Source organism: Onychomys torridus, chromosome 20 (genome assembly GCF_903995425.1).
Source record: "Onychomys torridus chromosome 20, mOncTor1.1, whole genome shotgun sequence".
Classification (NCBI taxonomy): Eukaryota; Metazoa; Chordata; class Mammalia; order Rodentia; family Cricetidae; genus Onychomys; species Onychomys torridus.
Window position 1 is genome coordinate 28246819 of NC_050462.1, and position 25208 is coordinate 28272026.

Sequence of the window (25208 nt, forward strand, 5' to 3'; positions counted from 1 at the left end):
AATTAGATAGATTTTTAGATATAGCAGAATGAAGAAATGAAGAAATGTTTGATGGTAATGTGATTCAACTTTATGGTAAACATAGGGATTATTTTTATAAGCTCAGGCATATGCACATAAATCCTCTCCTATACTACACCAAAGTACTTCTTGCACTGGAAGAATACAATGTTAGCTTTTTGTTTTCAATGTTTCATCTTGTTAGAAGGAACTGCTGGGAAAACATCCCCTGTGTTTACAACAGAATGGAATCAGAGAAGACCATGTAAATCTGAGTGTTGGCCAAGCAGAATGCGGGTCAAGAATATACCCTCTTCAAAGTTGTGTGTAATGTATCTTTCCCATTAAAAAAAATACTTATACTTCCCCATCTTCCAAAGTGCTTTTTTTTTTAAAGTAAGGAAGAGAGCTGTTGGTATAAACTCAATAAAAATATGTTAACTACAGGTACTTGCATTGGAAAAATATGATTTGAGATGATAGTTTGGGTTGAATACAGTTGATTCTACATGGAGAACATTGGCAGTGCAAATAAATTTGAGCTATACTGATTGTGAATCTTTCTATAGCGTCCTATGCCAGAGTCTAAATTATAAATTCAATTATAATTAGAATTTTCTTACATTTATATTGAAGTTACCTGGCAGGTAAAGCCTCAAATATTGTTAGCGTTAAAGTCCTTCCTCGAATGACGTAAAGAAGCCTATAAAGTTCTTGTTGCAATTGCCTATTAAGAAGAAGGAGGCACATGAGGAATGGTTAGCAGTGTGATTCCAGTCAGCTTTAGAAGAGCTGTGGAGATATCTTATGGATTAGCCAATCTTCTTCTTACCAAACATCAAAACCATTACAATACCTGAAGGGTTAATCTGATTCATCCCCTGGGCTCAGCTGCCATCACAACAGGGAGCAGATTTAGAGAATTCTTGTTTCCTCTTTCTGCCTGCTCACACCCCTTCTTCATTCCGAATGAGTGAAGTAACAAAATCCTATCACCTAGAGAACTGTGATATTGTGCTCATATTTCAGAAACTTCAGGTTTATCATACAACTTAATATTCCAGGAAATCCCCAGGCTTCCTGTACTATTTAGTCTCAATTCTTATCTATAAAGATCTGAGTAATAAAGTATTACAAAATGTATTTCTCCATTGTCAGCCAGAATCGTACTGAGTTTTCTTTTTTCACGAAAAGCTAAATAATTCTCATTCAAATATGATAAGAACAGACTTCAAAATTCTTGAAGTACATTCTCCATCAAATGTTCATTATTCTTTTATTGTTTAAGCTGTTTTGAATCTTTTTGGGTCTTAGTGTATAAGTGTGTGTGTGTGTGTGTGTGTGTGTGTGTGTGTGTGTGTGTGTGTTGCTATGAGTTCACAATTAATATATCTTTATTTCTTATTATTTTAGGATTTTGAAACTTCTTTATTCTTCTCTTATAGTGCTGTTACAACCTGCAAATAAATGTGGTCATATTGCTATTTCTATATTCCTTTTCTTTTTTCAATTATGAGATTTAAATAAGACTTAAACTTGAATTATGAGACTTAAAAAGTCAAGTCTCTAATAAAGTGGACATACCTAGGATTATTTGTATTATAATCCTATTTGAATACCTTAAAATAATGTTTATTTTTAGCAGTTTATACTTCTCATAGATTGTGATCCCAAACCCTAATTTTCTATATTTCTAATAACAATAGTTTTGTGTCATATAATGAGTTTCTTTCATGAATATAGACTTTCAGAATATTTTCTCTCAAATTCCATTGTTTATTATTGCTTCTTGATAACTACTTAAATGTCCAGTATATATTCAAGAAGATAGTAACGTGGGTATATTGTAATGGTTAAACACTGCTGTGTTGCTAAGGTCTCTACATTTCTAATTACCTTGGTAAGTTATGTCTAGGGCATGAGACACCACACCATAGGTATGTGATGTGCTGTAATGGTTTTGTTAATTTTCCATCCCTAAGCTAGTAAAGTTATTTATAAATATTTCATGCTTATTTTTACTTCATGCATGTGGGTGTTTTGCCTGCATGTATGTCTGTGCCCAACTCTTATGCCTGCTTCTCATGAAGGCCACAAGGGGGCACTAAATGTCCTCCAACTGGGAGTTACAGATCGTTGTCAGGTACAGCAGAGGTGCTGAGAACCAAATCCAGGATTCCAGGAAGAGCAGCCAATTCTCCAAACCACTTAGCCATCTCTTTACAAATATTTCTTACTAGTTCTTTTTCTTATTAACTGGTTTGTCTCTAGGCATTTTCTTCTCTTCCTGGTCAAGATAAACTCTTAATAAACCATAGTAATTGCAGGTCTGTCTGCCTAATTAGATGGAATAGTATACTCTACTACTCAAGAATAGCTTCAATTCCTTAGCCATCTTCTAGGAAATCACTTTTAAACATGGAGAAGTTGTCTATGACTATAAACTATATGTTGGAAGCATCTTCCAATTATCCTAACAGCATTCCCATGTTTTCTAGCTCAAACATTCTACACTGACTACTTGTGACTGCAAAAGAATGGCATGCAGATATACCAACTAATTAACTTGTAGATTTTTACACTGTTCCAGGATACTAGAGCAGAGTAGGGCTTTGCATATGTACAACTCTAGATACTGGATGCAAATCTTCAAAACACTATAGGTCATATCCAAGGATGCTTCATAAACTAGAAGGGAAATCTGATAGGAGCAAATATTTCACATTTGTAATTGGTTTTACGACAATGGCAAGGTAAATGATCAAATCATGACATGGTGAAGATGTGGTATAATTTCTATTTCAGGATACTTGGCTGGCTCTCAGGAAGGTACCACTTTGACATAACTATGATTCCAAACATTTGATTAGATATATCAAACAATACAACTGGTTTTCACATAATTTCATTGCTATAAAAACATTTAATTCAGTGACTAGAACAAAAATGTCTTTCCTGTCTAAATATTACACCCAGGGCTCTGCCAAAATGTTAGGGAATGTCTACTTTATTACTCAAAGTTACTTATGTCTAACAAACCAGTTTAGTGGCTCAGTTCTGCTATCCCAGCCCTAGGCAGGCAGATGTAAAAGGTCACCACAGGGTTCAGGTTGGTTAAGCAAGAGAATGAGACTATCTCAAGGCAACAAACGACAACAAATAAGAAAAACTTATTTGTGAGTGGAGGATTTCTTCAGAGATGAATTTATTTGTTTCTCATCCTTGATAATGAGCTCATGTAAGTTTGGAACTTGAGGTTCCTGATGATCTGCTCTTAATGCCTAAGGCTACCACCTATAATACCAGAGGCTACCCCCCCAATGTCATCGTGTCTATTCTTTAGGTTATTATGTCATATTTTTATTGTTAAGGTGCCCATTCTTTCTTTTCTTCCCTGTCTTCTTTACATGTTGTTCAACTGTTCTGACTTCTATGATCTTTGCATTGTCTTAGCCTTTACAGAAAGCTACAGAAATCCTATGTTGTTTTCATCTGGCTCATGATGAATTCACTTTGGGTATGATTCTCCAGGTAAAGTATTTTTTTTTCTTCAAATCTTAAAATTCTTTGGAATTATCACATAATGTGATTTTGGAAGTCCTAGAAGGCACATAGTCAGCTTTCCCTCTGTGTCTCCTAACTTCTTTATCTCTAGTCTTTGCCACATGTGAGCAATCCATAAAAGCTCTTTAGATATGACTCACAGTTCAGATATGCACTGTTTGGCTGTTTCTCCTTTTTTTTTTTTTTTTTTCTAGATCTTCCCATTAAATTTTAAGTTAGAAAACTGCATTTTTCGTTGATGTAATATTTGGTTTTTCTAAAAGAGCTACTTTTCCTTTATTGTGTCCTATTATTTATAATGATTTCTATTTATTATTTCATTCATATTAACTTAAAAATGGTTTATATGTGCTTTCAATTATTTTTTTATGTCTTACCTTTTTGAAGCCTGGTGGTCTTTGTTATTCTGGGTCTCATCTGCAACATAAATCACTTAGCTGTTTCATTGTAAAATGAACTTTGGTTTTGTCTGGATTTTCTTCTAAAGTGGTCCTTTGTGCCCCGCATCAAAGATGTTTCTTTATATAGTCATGGGTTTTCACTAGTGTCTCTATATGAGGCTTTGAAGGACACATGTACACAGAGCACATATATTCAAGCTTCACAGTGTGTAGGCCCAGGCCTGACCTCATCATGGTTAACATTCGTTTTTTCTCCTATTTCTTCTCCGTTGCATTTAGATACCCAAGTACCCAAGCTTTGGACATCTTCTCTGGCTACTATGTTCATTTCATTTGTTGCTTCTAGAAATCAGTGACATTTCTATGGACATGAATCTATGCAAGATTTTCAGTTCATGATTGCCAACCAGTTAGCACTAAACCTTTTGCCATCAGAGTCCCGACAAAGGGATTTGCCTCTCCCCTTGTGGTTGTGACATCAGCCCTTAATCCTTGAGCTGTGCCTGTGACTTCTCCTTTTCTAGCCTTCAGGGTCATCTGTTTGCTTGTTTATTTTTAGTTGACTTGTGTCTTCAGTAATACTTACATTCTGAGTAAGACATGTATATGTCCAATCAAGGTGATAATTATTTTATTACTGAATATCAGTACTACCTATAGGAAGCAACTCTGCTGTCAGTGACAATTCAGGAATCTAGATGCAAACTACAATCCGACAATGCTGCACTTGGCCAATGTTAAAGGGACGTTACTATGACACGAATGTTTTTGCCTCCCCACATTCATATGTTAAAATCCTAACCCCTCAGTATCTGGAAGGTGATGAGTTCACAAACTGTTTTATGTTTATGGACTAATGCTCTTACATTAAAGGCCTAAGCAAGACCCCTTTGCCCTTCTTGCTCTGTTAGGCTTCCACAGAAAGACAGTCCTGTAGGAAACAGGCCATTGAGAGATACTTAATTTGCCAGCACCCTGACCTTGGGCTCCCCAGCCCAGAGAACTGTGGTAAATTCATTTCTGTAGTTCATACACTTTACTGTCTAATGGTGTTCTGTGAGAGCAGGCCTCAGGGAGCAGTGCAGAAAGCTTCCCAAGGTTCATAACTATAGAGATCCAAGCAAATTTATGTTTCAGTGATTCTCTTTGCCACCTTGTGTTCTTACTGAATGTTGGAAAATATTCTTCCGTTTGCCTGATCTTGCTATTGCTTCATTTATGTTTCTAAATGGGATTATGGGAAGATATTTTCCATGTTCATGTGAAATTTCTGGGGTGTTCAAATTATGTTCAGCAGCAGAGTATTTAAAGAGATTATCTGTATGACAAAATGATAATTTTTTATTGATTTGAATATAAGCTTTATTTTAAAATATTTTTTAATTAACCTTTCATTTTGGAGTAATTGAAGATTTGCATTTATTTAATTTAGTTTTCCACACTCTTACAGAACCCTAACGAAATATACCAAGCAGAGCTGACACATACTCAGTCAAGATACAGAGGATGCCACCAACTCAAAGGTGGTTCAGGCAAAATGATAATTCTTATGTCTCAAATACTTTGCAAAACTGCATCCAAATGATATAAATCAACACCAAATAATCCAACTAATAAAAATAAACCTTTTTCTTTTATTACTTTAAAATAGAAACTTTTATAAAACACTTTATTTGGTGGAAAAAAATATCAATATCATGAAATTAAAAAAGAAGTTTTTATTATTAATGTAGTGCTCAAATAAATATGTATTTTAACTTATTAGGTCATTTTAACTGATATTATTTCAATCAATCAGTAGTTTAAAGGAAATGATGAAACATTGCTATGAAATTTCTAGACCTTTCAAGTCACTGGTTTGTTTCAATGAATGTAAACATTCTCCAAAGTTGATGTATATCCTGTCTTATTATCGGTTCCCTGATTTGTCACTGGCATCTCAATTCAATCATTTTCTTTAAATGAACAAAAGTTCAGAAGTCCAGCCTGTTATTTTCATATTGAGCAGTCACACACTGTCCTGATTGAACTTGGAATTGGCTAGCCCAATTTAATACATGCCAAAGTCACTCTGCCAGACGAGCAGCAGAGAATGGGATATTTATTTTGATGTATCAGAGTGGTACACTTAGTTGCTGTAAAATGTAATTAAGAAAAGGCTCAGGATTAGATAAAAGGCCTTTCCGGCCCAGACTGCAGGTTATAATTCCACAAATGACACATCACATGCACTCTGACATTACTTAGGCCCAGCCCTATGGATTTTCTCAGGCAACTCCCACATCTTTTATCTAAATGTAATTTTTTTTGTCCCTTGCATGTATGTAGACCCAAAACTTATAAGACTTAAAACAAGTGAAGCAGATAATTTTGGATCATGGTTGAATACAGTAAGAAACAATGAGGCTAAAATGGAAACAGGGTCTTTGAGTGAAGAAATCACAAACAAAACAAAACAAACCAAAACAAAAACCAAACTATATGATTAGAATTAGCACGCTAACAATATTTGGTGGGTCTGATAATTTGTCCCTTATTAATCATCAATATCTCTGAAAAAAAAGAAATCTCCTTGATAACTGGGACCAATACAGAGAGATTGCAGTTGGAACTGGAATTTAAGACTTTAGCAATATTATTGTTGTGGGATTGAGCATGATGGACTCAGGCTCTATCATGGGTGAGATTGATTGGACCAGGGAAGAATAAAACAAAGACAGACTGATTGGAAAACTAAATACAAAGGACCATTATCAAGGAATTTCATATGTGACAGTGATAATACTTGACATTATAGTATCACTCATGCAACTTGGAAGCATCACTTCCAAAGACTGGGGTAATCAACTCACCCCAGACATTAATATGTGGTTAGAAAGCAATAATACTGTTATCTGATTAAGCTCAGGTTTGCACAGTACTTTCTGGAAGCTACTAAATAGAGATTGAGATGAAACATTACCTGTCTGTCCTAAAACTCCTCCCGTGTTTACAGTGCTCCATTCTATATTTTGCTTATAGTTTTTGAGAACATGATAGAAAGGAGCTGTGATCACATTTAAAGATCCCTCTTGACAGCTTTCTTCAAGGGGAGATGAACCAGTTTCTTCCTGAAGTGGAAGATGTACTGAACACTGAGAGGTTTAGAGAGTTGCATGCTAACTTTCCATACAAGCTGGTAGGAACACAGATTCTCCTAGCCTTCTTTAACTTAAATTAGAGTTGATCAAAAGTTATATGCTGTTGTTTTTCCATGATTGCTCTTGAGTGTCTATATTATCCTGGAGACAAGCAGTGAGGCTTAGGTCAAATCAAGAGATGGTACAGGAAGGACATTAGCTTGAATTTATGAACTTTTCTTCACTTTGAATAGAGAATTTTAGTTATGAACAATACTTCTGTTAAGTTTACAATTCTCAACTTCTTGTTTGGTTTACACAGAAATGATGGGGGCTCTTCATAGGAGCACCATAACCTCCTTAAAAAGTCTGAATAAAAAAGAAATAAAACAATACTTGAGTTGAAAGCTATTCCTTGAGGCAATCATACTCCTGGCCCTTTATCCCCAAACACTAACACCACCTATTCCTTCCAACTACTCAGATTTAATAAACACAAATAAAAATAAAATGTAGCAGTACTTTCTCATTGGGACCTCCAGCATGCAAATAATGTCACAGAGACTTATAATTAATTATGAAAGCTTGGTCATTAGCTTAGGCTTGTCTCATTAGCTCCTATAATTTAAATTAGCCTGGTTTTATTAATGTACATTTGTTCATGTGCCTTGGTTATCTCTACTTTGTACACTATGTCCAACCTCTTTAAAGGCTCCTGATGTTTCCCTAGCGTAATCCCAGTGCATAGATTTTTCCTTTCCTTTCTTTCTCTTCCTGGAAATCCTGCCTATCCCTCCTGTACAGCTACTGGCCATTCTACTCTTTATTAAACCGATCAGGAGTCGCCGTAGGCAGTGACACAACTTTACAATGTAAATAAATATCCCACAACATCAAATAGTAAAATAAAATATAGAAATTAAAACAATAGAACAAAATATTATTTGTGTCCTAATATGACAATTATAAATTCTAAAATTTGCATAGATCCTAGTACACAGTACATATTCAGTAAATATTTAATAAACTAACTGAACAGCTATGTGGATAAAGGCAAGAATTGGTGAATTTTGTTTACTTGATACCTTATTTACTTCTTGAAAGACACAAGGGATCAAATCTCTTTTAAAAATGGAGATCATACAGCCTTGGCTGTTTAATGAGTAATTCTGAGGAACAGCATCAGGAGAAACTCAAGGACTGAGGGGTTCTCTCTTTACTGGGTCCACTGAAACCCACCAAATCAGTGTTTGTGCTCACCATGTCTCCTTACCTGAGTTCTAAATGGATGTGGTACTGCTATAGTAAGGTTCTCAAAAAGAACTGATTTCTATTTTCCCAAGTTACAGACATAACCTTTAATGGACATTATTATTTTTGACACAGGACTCACTAAGTATCCCATGCTGGTCTTGGGTTCCTTTCAATGCTTGTGCTTGAGATGCTTGAGTGCTAGAATCCCAGGGATAAGTAACAACTCCCAGCTTCATCTTTTCTATTTACTAGCCTGATATCAATACTTTCTTGTACTACTTGGGCATTTTTGCCTTTTCTCCAATAGCTCTATCAACAGCTCAACTCTCCATCTCCTTTTTCTCTGCTCAGAAGAACACAGTTCCTGCCCAAATCCTACATTTTAGAAAATCCCTGCCTTTTAGAAAAATAGCTTATATCCCTTTTCAGTTTTGAATCTAGTTATAATCAAACCTGCTTTCCTTTGGTATTGATATCTAGAGCAAATAAGTAATTTGAAAGCATTTTGTTTAATTGGTATAATCTTAGGAATCAGAAAACATTGTTTTCTACCGCTCTTCACTTCAAGTATTACAAATCATAAAATTTTAGTATAATTTGTCAATTTAAAAAACGAATCAATGTGTCAAACATGATTTATAGCATTGTTTTTTATGTAGAATATATTTTGGATTTCAAATATTTAATTTATGAATAAAACTCAGAAAACAACACACTTGAAGTTAGTACCTGTTTTTTTCTCTACAGGCAGTCTTGAAGGGAGCTGACAACAACCCTTTCTTTTCCTCACTCTTCTGTCCCCTTCCTTTCTTCCCTCTTGATTTAACAAGGATGCTCCCAGATTTGGAAAACAATTTAACCCATTCCTATCTTTTAAAGATATGATCATTTTACAATGTCAGCCTGCAAAAGTAAAATTGTGGCCATTTTTTTTTTCTTTTTTAGACCCTTGCCTCAATGGGCTCACCATGGAGGAGGCAAGAATTAATTTCATGGGTCAAATATTCGTCAAATAGTCTTTGTTGTTTTCCTGCTAGTGTCAGTGGTGATTTTTGCTTTCTCCCATGTGCCTGAGGTAATCACAGCATTTGTATTCTCACAGTTCAGAAGACAGTGTTCTGTCCCCTAACTCTCATTTACTTGGCATACTAAGTTGGAAAACATTGTCTAGTTTGTTTGTACTAAAACTAAAACAATGAGAAAATTTGTCAGACAAAAACATGACTACTCATGAAGGAATCATGAACTTCAGTCTGGAAGATTTAAATAATCTTACCAGTGTTGCATCCTTTCAGACACCCACAGGAATTGTCCCAGTTGGATCAATTAAAAGGACACATTGGAATTCTTGAATCAACAGTGCTTATTGGACTTAGAACATGTTAACATATAAGCTAATTACTTAGAAAGATGAACAAAACTAAGGATATGGAGTCAAAGAGAGAAATGATTGTACAGATGACAAATTGAATCTTTATTCACTATGGCAAAGATCATTGACTAGAAGGTTTGAAATCAATGTGTATGCCTCTGGCTTCCTTAATAAAAACAAATATAGAATTTTTAATTTCTCAATATTAATTCATAAGTAAAAGGCACATAAGTTAAGGCACCTATATTGTTTAGTGTAGTCTCAGGAAATGCCTGTGTATAAGAAAATTTAAATCCAAACTTAATTTCAGCATTTCTACTTTTTTTTTTTGTCACTTACGGATGCTTAGTTTCACTGTGATTTCCTACCAGCTGTTTTCTTGCTCTTACACAGTACTCATTGAATGTTGTACTATACAGCAATAACCAGATATGTATAACTGAACAGTGAATCTATTGCCCATTCCCAAAGATTCCATGGGCCTGGCATGGGATCTCAGAACATATATTTCTGTGGCCTGATTTTAGGCTACCTGTTGAGATGTTTCCAAAATATTTGTAGACAGAAGACAGCTAAAGATATCACAGTAGAAGACAATCAAACAGAAATACTTTAAGCTCTATATGGTAAGAATCACCCTACGATGGTGGGCAGCTCTTACTATGAAATGCTTGGAGCTTGTGTTACACATCAGCACTGCTATAATTATTTCATAGAAAATTAATGTCCTATTTATAATGGGTATGAGCAGTTTTAGGACCACTCTTTTAATAACCCATGTGAAGAAATTCTGATAAATTAGAAAAGTACAGTTCAACAATAACACCTGTGGTCCTATACAGTGGCATCTTCCTATAAGGAAGACAGGCAGTTCTAGAACTGAAATAGTTCATCCCTAAAGCCAAAACCTTTTGTTATGACATGAGCCCACTGAACAAAAAAAATCATAGTTCCTATATACTCATTTTTTTTTAACTTAAAAAGTTTTACTGTTTTTGCTTTGAGAAACAACCTCACTCAGTGGTCCAAGACAACCTTGAACTCACAGCTCTCCCATTGCCTCAGCCTTCTGAGTGCTGGGATCACAGACACGGGCCACATACCAGTCTTGTATGATTCCTAGTATGGACATAAGTAGTATGAAATAAAGATACAAAGATCAATTATTTTTCATAATAACAATATTTCTCCTATGTAGAGTGACAGTAATGACAGAGGCAATGCTTTAGGAATCCTAAACATCAGGAACACAGGAGTCCAAATAAAAATCTGTGAGTCACCAATTTACTACAGAGGATTGTGTGTATGCCTAGTAAAAGTGTGTTCGAAATGTCTTAGAGCAAAAGAGTAATTTGATTGGTTAATGAAGAGTCTAAGAGTGATAATTGAATTTGATGGCATTCATTAGATAAGACATTCAAGCAGCTACTTTACAAACCCATTATGCACTCGAACACATGTAATCGTTACAACATGATACATTCACCTTGTTGCTGGATTAGGCACCGAACGAAAGGAAGAGACATGCCGTGGTCCCAGAAAACACTCCTCTGAAACAAATTTTGCTTACACCTCCTGCCCCCCAACCCAGTATTCTAGCTAAAATATCATCTGTGTCGCAGGCCCCCAAAGCACAGAGGCAGATGCCGTGACATATTCTTTCAGAATGCAAGGCTGCTCAAGATCATCTGTAGATAATGAACCGTGACAGCTTTGGAATTGACAAAGTCCAAACTAACTGGGGGAAACATCCAAAGTGCTATCTAAGTACCCCACTAACTAAACTAGCACTTCAGATACGTTAAAAAAAGTCACAGTTCCAGAATGCACGACAAATACTAATGTCCTTTTAGTATAAGAAAAATTTAAAGAGACACAGTTTGTGATGGTTAATTTTCATTGTCTTCTTGATTGAATTTAGGGTTACTTCAGAGACTGGTGCCATGCCTCTTTCTGTGTTTGTGGGGCTTAACTGAACAGAGGAAGACCCACCTTGGATATGGACCAGGATTGAAGAAAAGGGGGTTAAGGAGAAAGGTAGCCCCTTTATCTGCTTCCTGGCCAGCATGCTGTGGAGTGAACTTTTCTACTACACCCTACTTACCACTTAAGACTGAATAGCGCACAAAACAGCACAAAAGAGGCCATCTGTGCAAAAACATGACTGCTTCCTACCATAAATTATTTAATATGAGTGACTCTATGAACACAATAAGAAAAGTAACATACAGTTTCATTATCTCCACAAATGCCCCCATCACCTCCTGAAAGGATGGGCTGCACATTGGTAATCAGCAAAACCTATCAAAAACATCATTTTCCCCCCTGAATACCTTAATGAGATGGTCCAGTGGAGTTTTCGGGATGACACCGGCAGACAGTCTTCTGATCTGAATGCAGGTGTTGGTTGTTCAAGTGCTCACTGGCTCTTGTTTTCCTTGAGAGAGAAAGCATAGAAAGAATCCATGAGCATGCTGGCTCGCAATTCTGCACATGCTTTTACTATTGACTGGATATAGACTTCTGCTTACACAGCCCATTCATTATTCATTCACGACTCCAGCTTCCTCGATTCCTAGTTGTGCTGGGTGCTCCAGGCTAAGAACCAATAGGTATAACTCATGCTGACGTTAAAAATCTCCAGCCAAACAATCAAGCAAACAAACAAAAACCTAGAAAAATAGACGTCTCAGAAGAGCAACTTGGTTTTTAAGGGGAACTTTTTTTTATATTCCTTCAGATCTATCTTGTTCAATGGCGCGGGTCCACAGAGGAGAAACAGGCTCCGCTGCCACAGAAGGTCCCCAGTGGAATTACCAGCAACAGGGAATTATCTCCAAGCAATTCACATTTTGTTTTGCTAACAAGACTCCATGTTAGGATAGTAGAGAGCTGTCCTTTTCTGGCGATGTCCCCCACTTTTTTAGAATTATTGAAAAGCAAACCAAGTCTATTCTGATCTCTGCATCTCTTTTGTGAGCTACAGCAGCTGCAGCAGAGTTAATAAAAAGGGAAGACATTGCTATTTACCCAAGGAAGATATTGAAATGCTGTGTGTTGTACATAAGCATCTGATGGGTAAAGATGCTGTGTCGAGCATTCCAGAGGCTCAATTCTTGCTTCCCGCCCTTAGTCACTGTCTTTAAACATGTATTTTCTCTCGTCTTCTATACCTTCCCTTCTGTTGCCTTTAATCTATTTCCTGTTGCACTTATCTGTTCTAGTTGACACAAAGATAAAAATAACTGGACCTCCCATTTCTACCCACCAAACATATACTCTTATATTTAAGATGTAAAGCACTAAGTATGAACTTCAGCCTAAATTGGAATTAAGGTTGCGCCTGGACATCATGTTGAACACCATAAATGCATGTGGCTTGCCATTTGTCAATGAAAATAAATAAGTTAATTTTAAAAGATGAATTTGGTGTGCTGGTATCAAGCCGACAATGCTACTCTATTTACAGTTTGGTTTTCAACTCTCTGGAGGAAGCTTACATGGCAACGCCCTGTTATTTGAGGATTCAAGTTTTCCTACAACATTGTAAGTGAACTTGTAATTCCCTGCAGTTTTTTATCACAGTCCACATACAATTTAATAATCTATCTGCAGTTGTTAAGTGACCCTATTTACTGACTGATGGACCAGGATCACCCTGGCATAAACCCATCTGACAATGTGATGGTTTTCTGGGTTTGGGAAATGAAAGTCCTTAATTTGAAAGAACTGATGCTACATGAGAGTTTACTTGTTGAGTGGCTTTTGAGTCAGTTTCCTGGCTGTAACTCCTGCTTAGGCTGTCTCTATCTACTTTTTTAAAAATCTGTAATCTATTCAGTGAAATTTGGCTACTTTTGCCTTGCAGGATTGGGGGTAGGAAGTTCTTAGAGACTGAAAATAGAAAAGATAGACACTCTTTTCTTTTAAAAAAAAATCAGGCATATAGAAATAAAAATTATAAATTGTCAAGTATCTCAATGCATATTTAGGATATGCCAAGGCACACACAGAATATTTTTTCACTCTCAAAGATAATTATAGGTGCTCACTGTGAATGAAGTATAAGAAGTTATCACTGGCATAGGTAAAGATGGGTGTATGTGTATTCCTCAGCATATTACCAGGTATGAGGTAATCAAACACTACATTTCTGAGCTATTACAACTTGGGATTGTTTGATAGTTTACACAAATGTAATCCTTCACAAACTGGATTATTTTTTTCAACAGTGATTTCCAGCACAAAGTAGCTTTTCCCACCAGCAAACATCTATAATGTTTCTCTTATGACTTTGACTTTGTGTCTCAAAAATATTACTTCCTCAGAGAAGACGGCCACTAGCATCAGATTCTCCACAACAAGGAAAAATATATGAGTAAGCAAAGCATATGAGGTCTGGGAGCCAAACCGTAGAGATTAAAAGCCATCTGTCATTGGGACTGTGGGCCTACTCACAAGCCACGGACTTCCAGCAGTCTGCAGTAGAGACAGACTTCAATACACAGACTAGATGAGAAGAATTGTTAGCAAAGTCACATCGTTAAAGAAAACTTCCAGCTCTAGCCAGAAACTGCTTTGCCATGAGCTGCATAAAACAACATGCTATCAACTGAAGACATTTACTATAGAAATGCATTCTTCATTTCTCTTAGAAACAGTTTCCTGAAGGCCGAGTCTTTGCCAGACAGAATTCAAAATATGGAGAGGATAGCAGATGTTGCCTCTATCTCAATGACACTATAGGATGATTGGCAGACTGTCAAAGGAATGGGATGCCTTTTAATTTATCAATTGTTTTCACCTATTTCACAGATGTATTATAAATTTTGTTGGATTAGAAATGGATTCCTAGCTGGGTAGGGTGGTGCATGCCTTTAATCCCAGCACTCAGGAGGCAGAGGCAGGCAGATCTCTGTGAGTTCAAGGCCAGCCTGGTCTCCAGAGTGAGTTCCAGGACAGGCTCCAAAGCTACACAGAGAAACCTTGTCTTGAAAAACCAAAAACCAAAAAACAAACAAACAAACAAACAAACAAAAACCAAACAAACCAAAACAAAACAAAAACCCAAAATGGATTCCTTCAATAGTCCAAGAATCTTAAATAACCCGAGGGAATGTACTTAAGACACATTTTCTCTCCAAGAAAAACGGCCCAAATGACTTCCTCAGGATGCCTTTAATTTTGATATGTGTTCAATTTTCCCTAGTAATTATTTTATTTTGGCATTCAAATAGCAGATTTCCTTATGGCCGTGTTATACCTTCTTGATTTTGGTTGATCTCAACCTGCTTTCTCTGTCCCATTTCCCTCCCCCCTAACCTGGCCTCAACCTTTGTATCCCTAGGGTTCCCCTTTCACATTCACAGCACATGTATTCTACGTTCTCCCTACAATTTTCCCTTACGGCCTCTTTTTATTCTCTGTCATGGAGGGCCCTTTCCAGTTTGCTGACATCTATACTCACTCCACATAAAAACACATATGAAAATATTAGAAGCAAAGGTCTGCATATGAGAGAGAACTAGCAGTGTTTGCCTTTCATAGCCTGGGTTACATCACTTTACATACTTCCCAGTTCTGTCCACTTTTTTTCAAAATTGCAAAATTTCATATTTTCTCATGGCAGAATAGCATTCCATTGTGTAGCACCTTTTCATTAACTATCATCAGCTGATGGGCAACTAGATTGAGTCTACTTCCTTGCTGTTGTCAGTAGATCGAAAATGAGCAAATATCTCTGTAGTAGTATAGAGAGACCTTTAGGAATATGCCTAGGAGTCAGAGAGCTCAGTATCACAGAGTACCATTATTATTTTGGGAAAACCTCTACACTGATTTCCATAATGGCCATACCCATTTACTCTTTCACTGAAATGAATAAGAGTTCTTCACTTTTTACATCCTCCCCAGCATTTGATTTTATTTGTTTTCTTGATGGCAGCCTTTATGACTGGTGTAGGATAGAATCTCAAAATAGATTTAGTTTATATTAGCCTGATAGTTAAAGATGTTGAGTAGCTTAAAAATATCTATGGCTGATAGTATGCCTTCTTTTGAAAACAGTATGTTAGACTGGTTTTTGTTTGTTTGTTTGTTTGTTTAGTTTTTGTTTGTTTTTGTTCTTTGTATACGCTAGGTGTACAGTTGACAGACCTCTCTCATTCTATAGGTTGTCTCTTCACTCAGTTAACTATTCACTTTGTTGTTCAGGAGCTTTGTAATTTCGTGGGGTTCCATTTGTCTATGGTTGGCCTTATAGTATAATTTTTAAAAGGCTAATTTGAATAGTACTTTAGTATAGAAAATTAACTTTATAGAAGTCAATGTAGGGTAAAGGATTCAATGAACCTCCAAAATGCAAATAGAAATAATTAGTTTAGGATGCCTGACCTCATGCATTTGACCTCGTGGATAAGCAAATCACAGACAATAGATCAGTCAATTACCCAAGACATGAACATTTAAAAATAATCATACTTTGATTTTTTCCCCCAAAATGCTCTATATTTGCATGAGAGGAATCTTGTCTATAACAGGCAAAGTAAGAATGAAAGGGAGAAAGAGGTTAGAACTGAGCATTTAATTCTTTTTTTTTTCTAGCTGAAGAAATAATTTAAGATTAGATGTTTTCCTAATTATATTAGAAACCTAGAAAGGAAAAACAAACAAACAAACAAGCAAAAAAAATCAAAAGGATAACCAACAAACCAACCAAACAAAAGCCTCAGGAATTATCCATTTTCTGCCATTACCTCCTTTATGGACAATAACTCCAAGTCTGTAATAGACTTGTAAAAGACTCCAAATACAGCTTGCCAAATTGCTTATGTTTATATGCTTATTTATAGACTCAACAAAGTTTCCTAATGCTGCCCCTTGAAAAGATGATCGTAAGTGGAAACTCAGATGCTCAAATGTACAGCTGGTTGGTGGTATAACTGAACTATGAGCCCTACTTCTTAGCTTTCAACCTAGTGAAAGACACTCTTGTCATATAGACCACACATTGCCCCCACTACTACACACAGGCTACATCAAACCAGCATTACATATTACCTCTACCTAAAAATTTAGATTTTTAAAGTAACAAAAATACTTAGAAAGTTTTGGTTTATTAAAACTAAAATGTTTTGTCTTTTTAACAATAATGCTTGGGAAAAATCTTTTATAACTGTTTTCTTTGTGAGATGAAAAGCACAAGGGTATTTCATATACTTTTTCATTGTACAATTATAAGATAAAAGTGAGTTTGAAAAGCTTATCTCTCTTGCCTGATTGAGTCCATAAAAAATTTAATCTGCTTTTGTATTTTTTTTGAATTCTAAAATCTTAACACATACTATACAGTGAATTGCTAAAAATTGGTTTTGTTCGCTTGATTAGCTTACTTTTGCTATTCCTTTGTGAGCAAGGACTAATAAGCATGGTTTTTCTTTTGTAAATTCATCTTAAAGTTTGATTCCAAATATTTCAAAAAAGGCTTAGACCTTTTTTTGTAGAATATATTTATTTAGCAAAGAATGGTCTAGATAATTTACTGAACCCGCCGGTTGTGAGAGAGCTACACAAGCTAAGCTACACACTGTGGAGTCACAGTGGCACATTGCTGCTAGGTAACCAAGAGCTGTCTAGCTAGCAATAGGCATCACTATGAGACTGTAGGTAAACTGAGCCAAAGCATATGCAACAGAGCTGGGGAAAAGCATATAAGCATACAAGCTGATTCTTCCTCTCTACCCCTCCCCCTCATGGTAGGAACTAAAGTCCTAGTAATTAGTTTCATGTCACCAACTTTAAGATCCAATCACAGTCTCTTTGAAAGCCAGAAGGACCTGGACAGATATAATGCAGACACTAAGAGACCATGGATGCCAGCCTAGACTAATATACCCAGCAAAACTTTCAATCATCATAGATGGAGTGAACAAGACCTTCCAAGACAAAACCAGATTTAAACAATACTTATCCACAAACCCAGCCCTACAGAAAGCACTAGAAGGAAAATTCCAACCTAAGGAAGGCAGATACACCCATGAAAACACAGGCAATAGATAACACCACAGCAGTAAACCCCAAAGAAGAGAAGTACACACACACTACCACCAAAAAATAAAAATAACAACAGGAACGAACAATCACTGGTCATTAATATCCCTTAATATCAATGGACTTAATTCACCTATAAAAAGACACAGACTAACAGAATGGATACGAAAACAGGAGCCATCTTTCTGCTGCATACAAGAAACACACCTCAAATTCAAAGACAGGCACCTCCTAAGAATAAAAGGCTGGGAAAAGACTTTCCAATCAAATGGTCTTAAGAAGCAAGCTGGTGTAGCCATCCTAATATCCAGCAAAATAGACTTCAAACTAAAATCAATCAAAAGAGATGATGAAGGACATTACATACTCATTGCAGGAAAGATCCACCAAGATGAAGTCTCAATTCCTAACATTTATGCCCCAAACACAAGGGCACCCACATATGTAAAAGAAACATTACTAAAGCTGAAATCACATATAAAACCCCACACATTAATAATGGGAGACTTCAACACCCCACTTTCACCTCTGGACAGATTGGCCAAATTGAAACTTAACAGAGACATAATGGACTTAACTGATGTTATGTCTCAAATGGACTTAATTGATATCTACAGAACATTCCACCCAAACAAAAAAGAATATACCTTCTTCTCAGCACCCCATGGAACCTTCTCTAAAATCGACCACATACTTGGCCACAAAGCAAATCTCAATAGATACAAAACAATTGGAATAACCTCCTGTGTTCTATCAGACCACCATGGTTGAAAGTTAGATTTCAACAACAGAAAAAACTACAGAAATCCTACAATCTCATGGAAACTGAATAATGCTCAACTGAATCACCAATGGGTTAAGGAAGAAATAAAGGAAGAAGTTAAAGACTTCCTAGACATCAATGAAAATGAATACACCACATACCCAAACTTATGGGATACTATGAAAGCAGTGCTAAGAGGGAAATTCATAGCACTGAATGCCCACATAAAGAAGCTGGAGAAATCTCACGCTAGTGACTTGACAGCACACCTGAAAGCCCTTGAACAGGAAGAAGCAAAGTCTCCCAGGAGGAACTGACATCATTTGAATAAGCAAAGAGATGTAGAGTTCACTCCCCACAGCAATCAACCATTTAAACTCATAATTGCAGCAGACCTAGGGACAGCAGTGAATAGAAAAGAAGAGAATGAACAGCATTTCCTAGAGGTGAGAAGGCAGCGCTCAATCCTGCAGCATCTTGACACAAGATTTTCCTCAGATCCAAACGATTTTAAAGGATGCCTGTTAAACTTTACAGTTAAAAACAAAACAAAAACCCCAAAAAACCCCATACTGTTTACATCATGTAAGCTTTTAAATATGATATACTTATATGATATAATCATGATATACATCATGATATAATATATACTGAAATATATATTACCATTTATTTTACCATAGATTTAAGTTAAGGAACTAGTGGTCAAAGTCCAAAAGGGAAAGCCCTTTTGAGTCATATTCAAATCTTTTGAGAGCTTTGTTCATCCTCACTAATTGATTGCTAAATGCTGTTAGTCTTTGGTTGCCATGGAATTCTTTCTTTCCTTCTTTTTAAAAGTACAACATAAGAACTTGAAGTTAGTCCAATCTTTGATTTTTTTCTCACATCAAAAATTATATTAAATCATTTTTCCAATATAATTGTTCTGGACATTGAATGAATTAATCCAATTCAACATAGATATTCACATAAAAAGAAGAAAAAACCCTACAAAATGTTAACCAAAATACAAAAAGGCAGAGTGCACCTATAATGAATCTATATTGGTTGAATGGTTAAGTATTATTTTCAAGTAAATAAAGGTTTTTTTTTTATGTTGATAAGTAATCTTAAAGAAACTATGTTGGAGATAGTGGTAGTTAGGCCACCATATATAGTTTTACAAGTTATGTAAGGGGCTTTAATATAAAAAAGTCATCATGTTAATGGAAACAAATATAAAATTACAGTCATTTTCAAAGTTTACTATCATACAACTGTCTATTTTGTATAGACTATTTTGCTCACTCTAAGCTTATACTTTCCACAGTAAGCCTCCGAAGCTAAGGAAGGAAACCAGACACAGTGAGTACCAAAAGAACAAGAAAACTGCTGTTCATACAGGTTGAGTAATGACAGTGACCTTCTCACTCCCATTTCCGTAAGCTACCCACTTCTTTTGAAATCCTCATATTTTTTTTAGGTAACAACAAAGGAAGGGAAAGAATGAGCCTCAGTCTTAATTGGGCAATTGCATATTCACAACGTTTCTCCCATCAAATGTAAAAAGCCATAATTTATTTCAACAAGTTAGATTTCCCCAAGCCCATTAGACTTTTAGTTAATTGACTGTACTGGATAAAAGAAACACTAGGAAACTGACTTCTACCTGTTTGTTTGGGTGGGAGCTCCACCTCAACTCCTGGCACCCTGGCACCCTGGCATCACCATACCCAAAGAGTCTGGAATGTTTGGGAGGGAGCTCCATCTCACACAGCTCCTCCCCAAACCAACCCCTTCAAAGCCCACCAAACACAGCTCCTCACCCAGAGAGGATGACTCCCATGGGGGATATATAAGCAGCATCCCTGAAAATAGACTTGTGGTTCTTCCTATCTTGTCCCCTTCTCCTCTCTGTGGTGCTGGTGCCAGGGAATTGCCCTGGAGTGCTTTACCCAGGAAACCTGGGCTTTTCCTGATTTGGTCTGATTTGGTTTGTTGCGTTGGTGAAGAGGACTTCAGGAGGCCTAAAACTTATCACTACCCTCAAAAGTTACTTCGTACTTCTGAAAGCATTATGAAGAGACCCTTCACTTGTTTGTAGTGCTGGCTTTGGAGACAGGGCTTCCTACAAGCTAGGTAAGTAGCATGCATTTCCCAAAGACGTACTCAAACTATTGAGGCTAGAATTTTATGGTGTTTATAATTAGGTCCAATTAATGACAAACAGATAAAATTTTAGAACATTATATAAAACAAACAAATGTTAAATGGCTTTCATTATTTCCATGTTCTTTTAGAATATGTGCTGATAAACTAATGCAATGTTTTCTTTAAGACCTCTTATTCTTTAGGCATAAGAAACAGGGCAAATCATATTAACATACTACTATATAAGCATATATCTATTTAGTAAAAAGCATTGTACTTATTTTTTTTGTACAAAGAAATCAATTCATATTCAATTCATCATCTTCTTTGAGAATCTAATCTGTTCAATTATATAATGATATCTTTAATCTGCAAACCACAGATTTCTGGCACATTGCTAAATTCACTAACAATGATCATGTACAAAAGTGGTTCTCAACTTTCTATGCTACATCTCTTTAATGCAGTTCCTTACATTGTGGACACTCCACAACTGTAATTTTGCTACAGTTATAAATCATAATGTAAATATCTGTGTTTTCTGATGGTCTTGGGTGACCCCTGTGAAATGGTCGTTTGACCCCAACATTGAGAACTGCTGATGTACTAGTTCTTACTTTCCTATGAGGAAGATAATACGATTTTCACTGGACAATTAAGAAGATTGGGAATGAAGTGATTATGTAACATGCTCACAGTGACGCAATTAGATAGAAGTTGAGCTCAGACTGGATTTCTGTCTGCCTTCAGGCTCGTGAACATAACACATCTTTATATGAATGAAAGACAGTTGCTCCTGGCTAAGTCAACAGAGCAGATAGAATGAACAAAGTAGACTATAACTATTTGTTTTAATCCTGGTAAGGACTTTCATACCTTCTCTTCAGATTCTACATGCCTAAGACTAGAGGCGACTCCCTCACCTTCTGTCTTTACTTCCTTACTTTCTTATCCAATATTCACTTTAAACAGTTTCCTGGCCATTTTACAATGGGTGAATAACACAAATCCAAAGGGCAGGCACTTTCACTATGAATATCAGATCGATTCATCTTTGCTCCTTCTTTTTGTCTGTAACCAGCCATAGTTCTGCCAATGATTTTGTCCTACATCTGCAAAAGACATGTTTGTTCTCCATTTCCGCTCTTAATATTGAGGACGCTGACTCAAATCTTTATCACTTTATACTTAGAGCCTGAGATAAATTCTGGAATAACTTGCTACATCTGATCCATGCTAAGCACCAATATAAAGTGAATTTTCCTAACACACTTGATTAGAAAGCCATAAGATTCTGGCAGAAAGAGCAATAGATATTGACTCCTGGCACATAATTTAGACATATTCTCCTTGAAGACAATCTTGACTCTCTAACAAGGCAGTTTCCATGATGTATGTGGTAGAAACACAAAGCCTAAAATGCAAAACGGATGAATTATGTCACTTGCTCACTTAAAATATTCAAGTTTTGATTAGGACATCTGGATCCATTTAATGACATTTTATTTTCTGGGCACTATGGGCTCTTCCAGTTCGACCTGTTCACACTTTTGTCAAGTTTTACACCATAGTCAAATCAACACCTAGAATGACTCAGTCTATTTGTTCTAGCCTAACTTGTTGTTCTTATCAAATGCCTGACACCATACAGTGTTTTGTATCATTCTCCATCCTCTCGAATTACTTAAGCTATGTTGACCTGCTGGGGATGCTGTCAATGTGTTGCTCCGATTGACTGATAAATAAAATGCTGACTGGCCAGTAGCCAGAGGAGAATTCTTGGAAGTGGAAGGCTGAGTCAGGAGACGCTGCCAGGCACCGCCATGAGAAACAGGTGTCAAGGTACCGGTAAGCCACGAGCCATGTGGCAACTTATAGATTAATAAAAATGGGTTAATTTAAGATATTAAAAACTAGGTAGCAAGGAGCCTACCATGGCCATACAGTTTATAAGTAATATAAGCTTCTGAGTGATTATTTTATAAGTGGGCTGCGGGGACTTGGTGGAACCCGGAGAGAAACTCTGCAGCTACATTGACCACTTCTCCAGCTCAACATACTTTGTTTCTCTTCTCATTCCATACACTTTGTCTTCCTTCACGGTCTTTTCCTGGACATTTGCAGTATATTGTCTTAGTTTATCCTAATCTTTCTTCAAAAGTCATTTTTGTATATGGGCATTCTCTTTCATCCCAGTAATCTTACTTTGTGTGTATTTTCTTTATAATGTCAACACATGACATTGTAGACGACATTTGCTTCTTCACTAATTTTTCTCCCCTGAACACAATGCACGAAAGAAGAAAAGTCAGTTTTATTCACTCACCAAATAACACAACTTAGAATCTATCCCAAATAAGTTCTCTCTAAATGTGTTTTCACACTGCAGCTTAACTCTTATGTCAGCTAAAAAAAAAAACCCAAAAACAATACAAAAACAAAAACAAAACAACAGTATTAAATATGACACTGTTAAGAAGCCCCTCAAGTCCTGCTTAGGTATTCTCTTGAGTTAAAGGACCCCACTCAGCCGGGCAGTGGTGGCGCATGCCTTTAATCCCAGCCCTCCAGAGGCAGAGCCAGGTGGATCTCTGTGAGTTCAAGGCCAGCCTGGCCTACAGAGCAAGCAAAGTGAAATCCAGGACAGGCACCAAAACTACACAGAAAAATCCTGTCTCAAAAAATCAAAAAAGGACCCCATTATACACCTGGCACAGGGAACATGTATAAAGACATAAGAACCACAGTTTGACAGAGTTCTACATATTACGAGACCTTTCAGATCTAGTTCTTTGTCAGAATTCAGAGGGAATGAAGAGGATCATTCTTTATATCTTATAAATGGGGGAGTAGGGGTGTCTGTGAAATTCAGATAGATAGTTCAGTGGTTAAGAGTGCACATTAATCTTGCAGAAGAGTTGAGTTTGGTTCTCAGCATCATGGGTGTGGTTCACAACCTCTTGTAACTCTAGCTCCAAGGGATCTGGCACCCTCTTTCAAACATGATGGGCACTGTGCATGCACACATATACATATAGGTGTCTATATAAACACACACACACACACACACACAACTGTATCATTAACATTGTTTCACAGATGAGTTTCAAATAAAATGATGTAGAACAGACATTTCTTTGCACTATATTTCTGTTTCCTTGACCATTGCTCACAAAATGGCCTGCTCATTTTGAAATTTCAGTCCCTCCCTCCCTCTCTCCTTCCCTCTGTTCTTTCTTGCAGTAATTATAGGGTTATATGGTGTACAGGTCATTATGAAAATAAAACATTACATATGCTCGATACACTGTTTCTTTTTCTTGGGAAATAAACAATCTATAGCCCAAATGAGGACTAGGCTCTCTGGACACATGGTTAAGGGTCTTTCTTTTTTCCTCATTTTTGTTCCTTTGAGTAAACAAGTACGCTCAATGTCTTCAAAATTAAGCCAAAATATTAACTGTACCTAGCCTACTCATTCAACCACATATTCATTTTTCTTTTCCTTAAAACGAGTCTTTGAAAATATGATTTTAGCCAGGTGGTGGTGGCGCATGCTTTTAATCCCAGCACTTGGGAGGCAGAGCCAGGCGGATCTTTGTGAGTTCGAGGCCAGCCTGGGCTACCAAGTAAATTCCAGGAAAAGGTGCAAAGCTACACAGAGAAACCCTGTCTCGAAAAAAAAAATATGATTTTATAATTTAATTACTTGTGCCTACAAAATCTTCAGCAATCTTGCTTCCCTATCACATTCTGTGATATCAGCATCAATCTTCTGAGTATCAAACCTACTCCTTATTCTCAGATTGGAACACTTCCACATGATAAAACTGTTGGATGCCTTTCTGCTCCACTTAAATCTTTGCTTATGAGTCAGTGTGTGCTCTTTGGGGATTTTCTAGATCTGTACTTTGTTTCTTTTTATTATTTTCTTTTCTTATACCACATCTGTATTTGCTTTACCCCAGTTCTTGCTTTAGTCCTGCTCTGTTTCTGTAACTTTCTATGTCCCTCTAATGGTTTCAGATATTACTGCACACCAATAATCTCAACACTGTCTCTTTAGGGCCGGTGTTTTTTTTCTGCACCTCTGACTCAAATTTCCAAGTGATGATGAACTACTCATGGGTCTCTTCTCCAATGAAATGTTGCGTACTTACCCCAGAGCATTTTCTAATTTTGTGTGTTCTACCTCAGGATCTGATAAGAAATGAGAATCGACCTTTGACCTCTCCCAATTTTCACTGGCAAATCTGATTAAGTGTCACGAATTATTGATGTTTTCCATGAAATGACCCGGAGAGTTTTCCCTCTATACCATCAGCTCGCTAAGTAATTCAGGTCTGTATGCGCTTCGGTTTTGTGACTGATATCTTGCCTTTAATATCCTGCCACTTCAACGCCAGCTCTGCATTGCTCTGCCCTCTAGCCTTGCGCTCTTTATGCTAACAGAGCCTTTTCTATCACTATTAAAGCACTCACTTTATCCTTGAAACTACTACACTGGATTGTATACATGTCAACTTTTGCTATCAGGTTATTAATTCCTCAAG

At 36.6% G+C, this 25208-nt stretch overlaps 1 protein-coding gene across 2 annotated transcripts in view; it reads right to left on the bottom strand.

The window, feature by feature from the left end:
- Syt1 (synaptotagmin 1) overlaps window positions 1-25208 on the bottom strand; it is a 521493-nt gene that overhangs the window by 399523 nt on the left and 96762 nt on the right. For both annotated transcript variants that reach the window (XM_036169618.1, XM_036169617.1), the window contains exon 2: window positions 12044-12147. The gene's annotated coding sequence lies outside the window, so the exon portion shown is untranslated. The remainder of the gene's footprint in view (window positions 1-12043; window positions 12148-25208) is intronic.